Raw genomic sequence first — 14,321 nt, 5'->3', positions numbered from 1 at the left:
AATAGTGCGGCCCTGACCCAGATTCCCATGGAAGTAAGGGAGGTGGCTGTCCCTCATGTTTTTTCTTCACTAAGTCCCCAGAAATCTCATGAAAGGAACTTGACTCATTAGAACAAAACATGAACATTCAATTTACAAATCTCTACAGAGGGGGGTCAGCAAGAGAACTGTGAATAGAAAGACAAAGTAGCTTTACCAGATCCTGACTCCACTCTGTTTGCGGATAAAGAGGAAAGGTACCATACTGGATTTGCTGTTGCTACAGAAGATCAGGTACGTCAAGCACCTTCACTTTCCTCACTCACATCTGCTCAAGACGCTGAATTGACAGCCTTCTCAGTGGCATACAAAATGCCTGAAGGAAGACATGCCAATATCTACACTGACTCAAGACATGCCCTGGGTGCAACACATTATTTTGGATCAATCTGGAAGATAAGAAGCACCACTCAGCTGACTAAAAGCTGCCAACCAAGCCACAAGTGCACCAAGGGAAGTGGACAGATTGGTGTCCGCTAAAGAAACTTCTATACTCACCATGTAGATCCTACCTACAGATCTCAAGCTTCTAAAAAGAATGACAAAGCAGCTACTGACCCTGAAGAAATACAAAGCTGGAAAAACAGAAAGGGGCAACCCTTGAAGACGGGCTGTACTCCAACGCTCTTAAGCTCTGTTTACCCAAAAACATGTACTGGGCAGTGAGCCCATGGAACTTTATACCTATCCAAGACCCTCATGAACTCTTTGATCTCTAAATACTCTAAAGCACCTAGAATTACTCCTCTAATCACCAGTCACTGCCGATCCTGTGTTATTTGTGCCAAGGACAGCTCAGGCAGAAGAGGAGGAGAATCCTAAGCACCTAGCTAACTCTCAATATCCCTTTCAAGAATCCAGGTGACAAAGAGCTACTGGGTCAAATATGCACTAGTTATAATAGACATTTTGTCAGGATGGCCAGAAGCCTAGCCGGTCATCAATGTGACAACCAAGACCATATACCCAATAGTGCATTGTGAAAGTTGCAGAGATCACTCAATGGATTCATTGTTCCAGATTCAAGACTCACTCTCTCTCTCTGCAACATGAGAAGTAACATTTGTTGATTTTGACACACTTTTGACTCTAAAGAAAAAAAAAATGACTTGTTAAATAAAAAGATACCAGCAAGTAGGTGTTTGATGGCCATAATAATGCCTGACCACCTGCCATCGATGGAAAGCCGAGGACCCCAAAAGGAGACCTCGTGAAGCTGAAGAGATCCAAATGCCAAGCTTCCTCAGGATTATTTGCCCATCCTGAGTTTGTGGTGATATTAATATTGACTAAATGATCCGAGTCCACCTACGCTGATGTAGCGTGGGACAGGTTTAATACTACACCCTAGCCAAGGTTATTATGTCAATACACATAATACATGACAAGGTACTCTTGACACACCACATTCATGCTTCAGAACATAAAAAGGAGCACCCCTCTAAAGGGAAAGTTTGATATATATATATATATATATTGATGCCATAGGTGTGCCAAGGGGGGTACCAGATGATTTTGCAGTAAAGGGAAAGTTTGAGTCAATTTTCCCAACCGTCACTGCTAATAATAATAATAATATTTTGATTTGCATTTATTATATCTATTGCAACCAACAACGTTTACCTGTCACCATGACTTGTTGTGCCTATATTCCAGATAACACAGGTCCATATGGTAATGTAAGCTTGTCTATTCATGATGTCCCTCTGAAGAACTAAGAAGACTTTAAGAACCGTTACTTCATAGGGTTTTGTGCCTTTGGGCTAACCTGTCTTCTGAAACTAACTAATAAAGTTTATCTCTTAGAATATTAACATTTCATAGGGGGGACTGATGTAGAATTATTAAAAATCTTTATTGAACTTGTATTGAATTATTGTACTAACTCCATTTTAACTGCATACTGTGAATCCTCCATTTTGTCCTCCTAACCTGACTTCTTCAATCCTCCATTTTGTCCTCATAACCTAACTTGTTCATTTTAAAACTACATTACATGACAGAATTTCCCAGCACATCTAATACAATAGACAAAGACTGTATTCTCTATAAAGACATGATTAACTCAGGAACTGCTGACTTTACTGACTTTCCCCTAACTTGCAACATAGTATAATTTGAAGGCCACGAGAACACAGTAGTAATGAAATGTTCTATTCATAAGAGACCTTGCACCTGGACATGAGGCCCGATATCACTGACTGTGTAAAATGACGCTCAAGCCCCCCTTTCCACCGAGTAAACCTCATGCTGGGAAAGATGGCGCCTGAGCCTTCTGTCCACACCCTTGTCCAGAACAATACCACCTCCCGGTGGGAGGACACCTAGCTGGTCACTCAAATCCCTGAGCCAATTAATAATATTGATGGGTGGACACTGATATAGTCACATAACGTTTAATCCAATTAATGATGTTTATTTGTTATTATCTGATATTCAATGATGATGTCATTTTGCTTTTAAAAAGATCTGCACAACTGTTTTCCAACCGGATTGCATTAAATTTTCTGAAGTGCTTTTAACCTGAACTCCATGTGTCAGTGTGAGCTTACTTCTGCGTATACGCAATTTAATCATCTCAGATTTGGACAGGAACAGATAGACATTTAAACATATTTGTTTATTTCTAAATGCCACCGCTTGCCACCAGTTGTAGCAGGACACCTGGTAACCCGACCGGTTACCTCCGCTATAAAAGAATGAGCGACCCATCTTCCCCAGTAACCGGATGACACACAATTCCAGGGGTACAACACTTTTTACTTTCCCCATGCAAGGGGTGGAACACACATGAAGACAATGTCCCCTCCGAGGGTCCTCTCCCCCTGCCGGGGACGCACAATGGAACTGGAACCCCAGTCTCTTTGTCCGTTGTTACCGCCACTCAGTTTCTTCTCCCCCCCTCCCAGAGGTCTATGCATGGGACAGGAACTCCAGTCCTTTTGTCCCCAGTTCCCGCCGCACAAACAAAGGGTTTCCCGCTTCCGGGGCCAAGGGGTCTCCTTCCCAGGACCCTCTGCATCTGGGAGTCGAGGCTTCCCTTGCGGTTTGTGGTTTTGACACCTTGTTAACAAGGTTAACTCAGCTATAAAACGGGTGCGAACATTCTAACGAGTTGTAAACATTCGAAGCAAACATTCTAAATGAGGTATCAAGGTGGTCCCCTTTAGGGAGGCGAACAGAACCTGTTCGTATGGAGCCTCCCGAACGGGGAGCAGGTAAAACATACGAACAAACACAAACATAGGGGAACACTAGGAATTACACACAGCAATTCACAGACAGGCAGCGGTCCCGCCAAACGTGCGTTTAGGGGTCCTGAAACAGGCATGTTTCCACAAATTGATGAAGAAGAGTTTGTGTATGTGAACTAAATGCGGAACAATGGCTGCAGTGTATCGTCTGAGATGTTGCAAATGAAGGCACGGGAGGTAGCACGCAAATAAACCATTCTTGAAACTCAGTTAAAAGAGAGTTGTGGCTGGATTCTGAAGTTCATGCGAAGACGCAATCTGTCTGTGCGAAAGAGAACCACAATATGCCAAAAGTTACCACCTGATTACACTGACAAGGTTTAAAGCTTTCAGCGATTTGTCTTATGCATATGCCAAGAAACTTCATACCTACTTTCTCAAATCACTAATGCTGATCAGACTCCAGTGTTTTTCAATATGCCTCGCAACAGCACTATTGCTCTAAAAGGATCATCAAATATATCTATGAAAACCAGTGGTAAGGAGATATTACGGTGCACGCTAATGCTTGCCATTGATGGAAGGAAGTTACCAGCTTAGATCATTTTAAAGAGGAAAATAATGCCTAAGGGAATACAATTTCCCAGTGGAATTCATGTACGAGTGCAACCAAAGAGTTAGATGGACTTAAAACTACTGAAATAGCCGGTTATGCTCGTTTTAGATAGTGAATGAATTGAAGCCACTTCTCCATGCAAATAACACCAGGTAGTCATTCCTGGTGGCTTAATATCTATTTTGCAGCCACTAGATTTATGTGTAAACAAACACTTTAAAAACTACTTGTGTCGTTTCTACAACGAGTGGATGATGAGCAATGATCATCAATTGACACCTGCTGGAAATATTAAGCGCCTTAAACTGATATGTACATGGGTAATTAAGAGTTGGAACTTATACCACATGAAACACTTGTCAAAAAATAAAAAGATGGGAATTTCGAATGCACTAGATGGAACTGAAGATAACGCACTGTGGCAGAATGATAACGAAGTAAACACATCTGACGTGAGTGGTGCTGAGGATGGCGCATCTGATAAGGAAACCTGGCGCAACTCTGTTGTAAATTTTCTGAAGTGTAATACTCGTATTTCTACTATAATGCACAAATAAATAACTGATGTGGTAACTTTATTTTTCAGACTAGAAAAATGTACTCTAAACTGACACGAAGAAAAATGGGAAAAAATGAAAATGCATCCTAATTTTGCACCTAAGATTAAAGTTTAGTAATAGTTTACAGAGTAAACAGGAATGGACTAGAAGTCCTAATTGGGAGAGTAACACAAAATATAGGGAAGGGGAAACCTACCTTTTATAGTCCTAAGGAAAAACGGAAATATAAAGCATGAAAGAGAGAGACAAGAAAGTATATGTATAATGTGTGTGTATGTGTACACATACACAAATACCTATAAATATCCAGCTAGGTTAGCTAAGATAAACATAGCTACTAGTGAGGTCTAAGCCTACACTGTACACTGTCCCAGCAAATGGACAAAACCAGGGGGTTTGGCTCATTTTTGGGGGGTTTTGCTCATTTATCTTAGCCCTAGTATCCTTCACCTTTGGCTATACCTGTTTTTTGTCCAGTGTACAGTGTAGGCTTAGACCTCATTAGTAGCTATGTTTATCTTAGCTAACCTAGATGGGTATTTTATAGGTATTTGTGTATGTGTACACATACACACACATTATACATATATTTTCTTGTCTCTCTCTTTCCTGTTTTCCTTAGGACTATTAAAGGTAGGGCTCCCCTTCCCTATATTTTATGTTACTCTCCCAATTAGGACTTCTAGTCCATTCCTGTTTACTCTGTATATCGTGGAATATTTCCCAATCCCTAGGAGAGTAACATTGTGTCAGGATTACAAGTTGATCCAACACGCAGAACTGTGTCACACCTAGGACTAAGGATAACGTATAACCGGACCTTAGAATGGCTGGACTTAATGTATCCAAGAATAGTCAAAATACTTGCTGAGGTCAGGAACACAGAATCAGACACAACGATGAGGGAAAGCCAAAAGTCAAGGATACCAGATATCAGGGAAATCAAAACAAACTAAAAGTCAAATACCAGAAAATCAAGATCAGGAACACACTCTCGGATAACCATAGGCATGAAACCACGACAGGGCAATGAGCAAGAGGAGAATTGGGTTTAAATATCCCTCTTGTGGATCCGATTGGCAGTAACCGGCCTTTGACCCCAAAGGCAATTACCAGGTTTCCATGTGCATTAATGCTGCTCAGCACAAACCCTCCTGTGGATTTCATTGGCCATGACCGGTCGTTGACCCCAAAAGTAATTACCAGGTTTCCATGTGCATGATTGCTGATCGGCACAACTTTTCCTGTCAGGACAGTAAATGCCATTAACCACATATTTATGTGTGGATGAATACGTGACACATTGGGCATTTACTGGAGCTAATCCATTAGCCCCCATTTTCATTGGGACTCTTGGATCAGCGCCTATTCTACTTTCATTCAGTTTTAGTAATAGTTTACAGTTTCGTTATGTATTTCTTTTTTTCTGTAAAAATTATCATCAATAGATTGTTTTAGACATTTGTTTACCTCTTTCTATGCTTGTGCCCACTGTCTATCAGGTCACTGGTTTTATCAAAAAGTTGGAGATCTCATGACTCACAGAACGGTATACCTGTCATGATACCATGGATCTAAACTCCAACCCCCTCCAAACTCTCCACCATCAGCACAACACCATGGCCCACGGTGCCTGGCCATCATGGAAACAGGATACACTCTCCTCTTATGATCTGTTCTCTAAAGAGGGGAGAATAGGCATAGGCATACAAACAGTCTTTTGTAAGATAGTGTGAACCATGTATGAGAACACATCCTAATATTCCACACAAATCACAGCACGAACATTTGCCCCCTCCAGCTGCTCTTTTTACACACTTACAGATTGATTTTATTCATGTATCCAAAATTGGTAAGAATTCTTACTGGTCATGGTTGATCAGTTTAGTAGATGGCATGAGGCCTTTGTGACATCTAGGGAAGATGCTAGGACTGTAGTGAAGATTATTGTTGCTGAAATTATTCCCAGGTATGGCTGCTCTCTGCAGGATTGGCTCTGATAATGGCTCGGGTTTTTGCCAGTAAGGTTACCAAGGAACTTGCTAAATTCTTGCAAGTTACCTGGAAGTTTCATATACCTTATCATCCACGGAGTTCAGGGGTAGTTGAAAGGATGAATAGGACTATTAAGGAAAAGCCCAGAATTTACCCAGGAACATGGGTAAATTGGACTAGATATCTACCAGCTATTTTAGCTGAGATAAGAATGAATCCCCACAAGGTGACTAAATTATCTCCATTTGAGATTTTGATGGGATGACCTTTTCCCACACCCTGGGCCAGGGAACCGCTTGTTATAATGTCTAGGGATTTACAGCTAATACAAGAATATGTACAGGAATTGTTGATAAAACCGAATGGTATGTATGACAATGTTTCTTCGCAGTTTTCCCTTACCTTCACAGGAACCTACTCATCCATACCAGCCCGGTGACAAGGTGTATATCCGTCAGCTGAACAGGACCAAGAAAGGAGGATACCTTTTTGGACCACCTGCTACTGTGATTGCTGTACCCAGAACCGCTGTCCTCACAGATTCCGATGACATCTGGATTCACGCATCCCGAATGAAGCTGTGTCCAAAGAGGGGAGCCAAGGAAGACAACACCACTCCTCGCTCGGAAACAGAAGAAGTTCCCCTTAGTGAAGCATCATGGCTTTTACACCATATCGTAGATTGAGAGGATCATACGTACCTGAGACCAAGATTATGTTGTACGCTATGCTTTCTGGAGTTGTTATACTCCCTCTGATATTGTTCCTTGAATGCTATTATGAGTACAAGTCAATGGCAAGTTTGAAACCGGTTTGTTTCTGGAAAAAGGACTGACACGATGAACAATTCTTCAACACCCCCAGCCCAATTAGGCCTTAGCCCCTCGTCTAGCATTCGTCACACACGCTCCCTCAAGAACCTTTCTCCACCACCTTTCTATCAGCATGTAATATGCAATCATTCATTCACTGAACGCATTTGGATGAATTGGACAAATAATAACCCTTATAAGTACCAGTTACCCATATGGAATGTGTTTTTATAACGCAGAAATGTGCATAGTTAAGGTTGCTAATTACACTAATATCTGTGTCACATTATTTAATAGAAGTTCTGATGGTAGGAAGAAAAACAGGTTTTGGGATACATATTATAAGAAAATTAATAAGGTTGCATATCAATATAAACAGACAGGCCTTATTACTTTTAATAATGATTATATAACTGGTACCATTAATTGGAGAAGGGGACAAATGTTAGTTATTATGAATGACACACACACACCTATTCCATCCACATGTATTAATACAACTGCCTTCCTACAAGCTGTACATGTGTCATTAAAAATCACTACTCCTTTTGTAACATTATGTAACACAGCAAACAAAAGGCAGAAAAGGGAATGGTATGACACACTGTTAGGAGGTGCTGGAACCACTATGGGTATACTAAATAGTTATAGATATGGAGACCCTCAAGAATAAGTTAAACATGGCCAGCATGCATATAGGGACTGGTTTCCATGCTACTGCAAACTGGGCTCCAACTGTTGTTAAATCACAGGTTACAGGATTGGATTTAGATAAATCTATGTATAACTGTTTAGGTAATTTAACTGTTGCAACTATGAAATTCACAACAGGTCTAAGTAATTGGAGTACTTGTGCCATCAGGTATTTATGGATGCAACAACAAGGATTGGCATTAGAAAACACACTAATGATTCCTAAATTAGAGAAGATTAGAGGAATGCTTAACCTCACAGATAATGAATGGTTACTTCTAAAAACCCCAATTCACTAAATGCAATGAATGGTTAACTGGTAATGTTTCATATTTTTCATGCTCATGCTATTTTACACTATGTCATATATCAAAGGATGTTAAATTAGCTTGTCAATTTAACACATTACCAGTACCAGTTTATGATCTCTTTGCCAGAAATTTAACCTGGTGGGCACCTACATACACAGGTAGCCACACATATCTTAAAAGGAGAACTCCTTAAGGTGAGTTCACAAATTCAGAATGATTTAGCCCATCATTGGTATGACACTTTCACTGGCTGGTCCTTTACTGGATCCCAGATAATGAAATCATCCTTCTATCCGCTTGTTATTGTAGCCCTGATTTTATTGTGTATGATTTTATATAACTGCCACCTTACTTGTATATTGAGGAAGAGAATACATAAATTAATCCATAATGCAGAACAGAAACAATTGGAAATTCTCCTCTCTGCCACTGGAAGGTATCAACCCATCTTTAAAACTGGGCCTTAGGAATTACCACATGGGAATCGAGGTGAAGAAATTAATGAAAGTCCCGCAGGGAGTGACTAGCACCCCTGAAAATACCATGAGGAAGTTTCTCTGTCCTGGTAAGATTTGTATCAATAATATGAGCACATTTTATTATTGCTCAAAGAGGGGAAATGTAAGAAAATGAAATAGTTCACTTTTCTGACATATGTATTTTATGCTTAGATAAGGTTTATAATCAATATTGCTGACTGAAGGGATATGAAACAGTTAAACTACTTTTTGCTTTGTATGCTTTAACTCAATGTACGACATAAATCTGCTAACTGTGGCAAAGACTTAAACAATAGGGTCTTCCTTCTATAGGAAGTGTGACAGTGTTAGATATGTTGACTGTGACAGACTTACAATTCTATAGGATGTAAGACAATGTTAAATACTCAGGATGTCTTGCCCAGGATCCAGACTTATTCAAAATCTTATCTTTCAATTGTCAGAATAATATTTAAGGAAGTAATCAATCTTATATTCTGTATGGCATATCTCATGACTCAAGTAACTTAATTTGCATAAATACTCATTACACAGTAAAGCATTTGAGAGTCTTGTCAAAGCATATTTTGTCCGTGTCTTATTGCTGACAATAATTCTCCATCAACGTTGATAATGGTGACCGAGAGAACCAGAATCGAGGGGAATTGAGTCCATTACAGCATTAACCCTTTCAGGAAGGCTGCAGAGTGGCAATATACACTGATATCACTTTTTCTGTCCTAAAAGTGAGGAGAAGGCTGACATCAATAGCCAGGAGACTGCGAGACGCGTCTATCAGGTACAGCTGGGGTAGGGAGGGATCCCTCTTAGCTGATATGGGAGGAGAGAGCATCACATTAACCTCCCTAAAAGACCCCGAGCCGTTCCTGCAGAAATTAGGCCTGTCACCCCAGCCGCGGCCAGAAGATTAAGACCAGGCACCTACACAGAGAGCTGTTGAGCGTGGAGCCGTTGCCAAAAACAATAATAGTACCACGTAGCGGTACCAAAAAGCCATAGTCGCGGCTTGGAGCTCAAGCCCCGACCACATAGTTCTGGGACTGCTCACTTTATACAGAATGCTGTTAACTCAAAGCTGCAAAAAGTATGCAAACACTTAGCCCTCTGTGACAAGTGAACAACACCGAGATATTTGATAAGGAAATAATACTTATATGTTCCATATATGCACCCATCTGTGTTATTGTTATGTCTATGAATATATTTATCACATAAAATGGAAAAGTTGTATGACGTTATGAACAACTTAATAAAATGCAAGTTATACTTTTTTTAATTAAAAATAAAATGCATCCCACCTCCATGACAACCAAGCACTGCAGGCCACAATGCAGTGCCGATGAAGGTAAGTGTGGAATGGACTAGATCATCCTTTTTAGTGTTGGGAGACCTATGAGTCAAACTCTGTTACAGTAAAAAACATCACCTGATGTCAGTCACTGGCTCCCTGATGATAAAGCTGGTTACAATAACGTATATCATATAATTTATCGGTATGTTAAGGGCTAGATCCAAGCTCCATGGCACCAATCTTTGTTGCTTCACGAAGCTGCACTGCCAAGGTTTAGCTGTTGCGGGCTAAGGTTAATTACCGTACCTTGAAGTTGTCTCCTATCTGTTTATGAAGCAGTTGAGTCAAGGTTAACTGTCTTAACCACTTTAACCCCTTAAGGACCGGACTGTTTTTGCGATGTTGTACATTTGCGACCAGCATCTTTTTACACTTTTGTGGTGTTTGTGTTTAGCTGTTATTTTCCGCTCTCTCATTTAATAGTTCCCATACAAATTATATATTGTTTTTTTCAGGACAAAAGGGGCTTTCTTTACATACCATTATTTATATAATCTCATGTAATTTAATTTAAATTTTTTTTTAAAAATATGATGAAAAATTTAAAGAAATACATTTTTTTTACTTTTATGTGAAAAATCTTTTACTCATCTACAAAAGCAAATTAAAAAAAACTGCTAAATAGATTCAAAATGTTGTCCTGAGTTTAAAAATACCCAGTGTTTACATGCTTTTTGTTATAGGGCTATAAGTACAAGTAGGATATTGTGGTTTCAAAACATACATTTTTAAAATGTATCAATAGTGACATTGTAACATTATTATCTGTCATAAATCTCTGAATAACACCCCACATGTACATATTTTTTTTAAAGTAGACAACCCAGGGTATTCAATATGGGGTATGTCCAGACTTTTTTAGTCGCAAACACTGGCTAAAGTTAGCGTTCATATTTGTTTGTGTGTGAAAAAAGTAAAAAACTAAATTGAACGCTAATTTTGGCCAGTGTTTGTGACTAAGTGGTTACTAAAAAAGACTGGACATACCCCATTTGCAATACCTTGGGTTGTCTTCTTTTGCAAATGGTATGCCATCATGGGGGTAATTCTCATTCCTGGGCTACCATACGCTCTCAAAGGCAACGTAACCAACCTTGCCATTTTCAATGTAAAAATATTTGACCCATATATTTGACCCTGTAACTTTCAAAAACGCTATCAAACCTGTACATGGGGGGTACTGTTATACTCAGGAGACTTTGCTGAACACAAATATTAGTGTTTCAAAACTGGAAAATGTATCACAACAATTATATCATCAGTAAAAGTGCTGTTTGTGTATGAAAAATACAAAATAAAGTCACTTTCACTGACAATATCATCGCTGTGATATGTTTTACTGTTTTGAATCACTAATATTTGTATTCAGCAAAGTCTCCCGAGTAAAACAGTACCCCCCATGAACAGGTTTTAGGGTGTCGTAGAACGTTACAGGGTAAAACACAGTGCTAGCAAATTAAATTCTCTGGACTTTCGACCTGGGTTTGCAGGCAGGTCCCTCAAATTGCAATCAATAAAATTACTTAATTATGTAAAAATATTACATAAATACACACGTAGAATTTAAATATATATGCATATTTATATATTTAAGGTCTACATGTATATTTATATCATTATTTATGTAATTTTGTATATTATTATTATTATTATTATTATTGCCATTTATATAGCGCCAACAGATTCCGTAGCGCTTTACAATATTTTGAGAGGGGGGGATGTAACAATAAATAAGACAATTACAAGAAAACTTACAGGAATAATAGGTTGAAGAGGACCCTGCTCAAATGAGCTTACAGTCTATAGGAGGTGGGGTATTAGAAACATTAGGATAGGAAATATCAAGTAGGAGTGAAGCAGAGCTGGAGGAGAGAGCAAAGCACTATCCCATAGGAGAGCAAGCGACAGGTATGTAAGGGAGAGATTACTCTGGGAGGCCATATGCTTTCCTGAAGAGATGGGTTTTAAGGCCCTTCTTAAATGATTGAAGACTAGGGGAGAGTCTGATGGCAGTAGTCAAGTTATTCCATAGGAGAGGAGCCGCCCGTGAGAGATCCTGCAAGTGTGAGTTGGCCGTACGGGTGCGAGCAGCGGTCAGGAGGTGGTCGCGGGCAGAGCGGAGGGTACGAGGAGGGGCATACCTCTGGATCAGTGAAGAGATATAAGAGGGGCTGGAATTGTTCAGTGCTTTAAATGTATGGGTTAGCACTTTGAATTGACTCCTATAGGATACAGGGAGCCAATGTAAGGACTGGCAGAGGGGCGAGGTGTGAGAGGACCGACTGGATAGGAAAATCAGTCTAGCTGCAGCATTCATTACAGACTGTAGCGGGGCAGTACGGCTTTTGGGGAGACCAATCAGGAGAGGGTTACAGTAATCCATGCGGGAAATTACTAGAGCATGGACAAGCTCCTTGGTAGCATCTTGCGTAAGAAAGGGGCGGATGCGGGCTATGTTTTTGAGTTGGAACCTACAGGACTTTGCAACAAACTGGATGTGAGACTCAAAGGTGAGACCAGAGTCGAGTATGACGCCAAGACAGCGCGCTTGTAGGGATGGACTTATGTGGATATCACTGACTTGAAGGGAGAGTGAGAGAGGAGGATCAGTATTAGGAGGAGGAAAGACAAGGAGTTCAGTTTTTGAGAGGTTAAGTTTGAGAAAGCGTGACGACATCCAGTCAGAGAGTGAAGAGAGGCAAGCAGTGACACGTTGCATGACGGCCGGGGAGAGGTCCGGTGAGGAGAGGTATATCTGAGTGTCATCAGCGTACAGGTGGTAGTTGAATCCAAAAGAGGCAATAAGTTTTCCAAGAGAGGCAGTATAAAGAGAAAATAGAAGGGGACCAAGGACAGAGCCTTGGGGAACTCCAACCGAGACAGGGCGAGGGGAGGAGGTATCCTTGGAAAAGGAGACACTAAATGAGCGTTGGGAGAGATAGGAGGAAAACCAAGAGAGGACAGAGTCACAGAGACCGAGTGATTGAAGAGTTTGAAGGAGGAGAGCATGATCAACTGTGTCAAAGGCAGCAGAGAGGTCAAGGAGAATTAATATGGAGTAGTGACCTTTGGATTTAGCGGAGATTAGGTCATTAGTCACTTTGATAAGAGCGGTCTCAGTAGAGTGGAGAGGGCGGAAGCCAGACTGAAGAGGGTCAAGGAGAGAGTTGGAATTAAGGAAGTGAGACACACGGGTAAAGACAAGTCTTTCCAAAAGCTTTGATGAGTAAGGGAGCAGGGATATGGGACGATAGTTAGAGGGGGAGGACGGGTCAAGAGATGGTTTTTTCAGGATAGGTATTACAGTGGCATGTTTAAGGTCAGCAGGAACAGTGCCAGAAGAGAGAGAGCAGTTAAAGATGTGTGTTAGGATAGGCACAAGACAAGGGGAGCGAGATCTGATGAGGTGAGATGGGACAGGATCAATATATTTCGTATTCGTATAGAATAAAATTTCATATAGATATATAATTTTTTTGAACATTTTTATTATTATTTTTACATTTTTTTATTTAATTTAAATTACTTATTATTTGTATTCTATAATAATATATATATACAATATATATAGTTATTATATATATGATATATATACGTGTGTAATTTAATTATAAGTGTATTTTTATATTAATATATGTACATATTAATATAAAAATACACTGAGCATGACATTATATATATTTATATATGATATATAGACATATATTATATAGGTATAATATATGTATATATATCATATATATATATACACACATATATAATTATAATTTTTTTTTATTAACATTAACTTTATTTTTTTTTATGATTTTGCACTAGCAGGGAGACTGCCTGTCAGCACAGACAGTCCCCCTGCAGGCAGACACATGGACACCTATTGTGACCATGTGGTCGCTCTGTTGAGCGATCACATGGCCCCAGGGGTCCAAATCCGCAATGGGGAGACTGTCTGGGCTGCAGACAGTCTCCCCACACCGGGAGCACCGCCGATCACCGCCGGGGGAACGACGGAGATCGGGTAAGTAACTAAGACCGTTAGGACGGTTCAGGACCGTCACCGGTCGGCAATGCAAAAATGCCGATGACGGTCCTGAACCGTCCTCGGTCCTTAAGGGGTTAAGTTTAACCATTTGAGTGCTTTTATAGAGAATTTTTTTATTTTTTTATTTTTTTTATTTTTTTTACACACTGGTAGCATAGCACAGATCTAATTAACCATTGCTATTTTTTTATGTGACACTTTAAGTGTAAGA

Source organism: Pelobates fuscus, chromosome 11, assembly GCF_036172605.1.
Source record: "Pelobates fuscus isolate aPelFus1 chromosome 11, aPelFus1.pri, whole genome shotgun sequence".
In the NCBI taxonomy this organism is placed as follows: domain Eukaryota; kingdom Metazoa; phylum Chordata; class Amphibia; order Anura; family Pelobatidae; genus Pelobates; species Pelobates fuscus.
The sequence above is the reverse complement of the archived record's forward strand: the minus strand, read 5'-3'. Positions refer to the sequence as shown.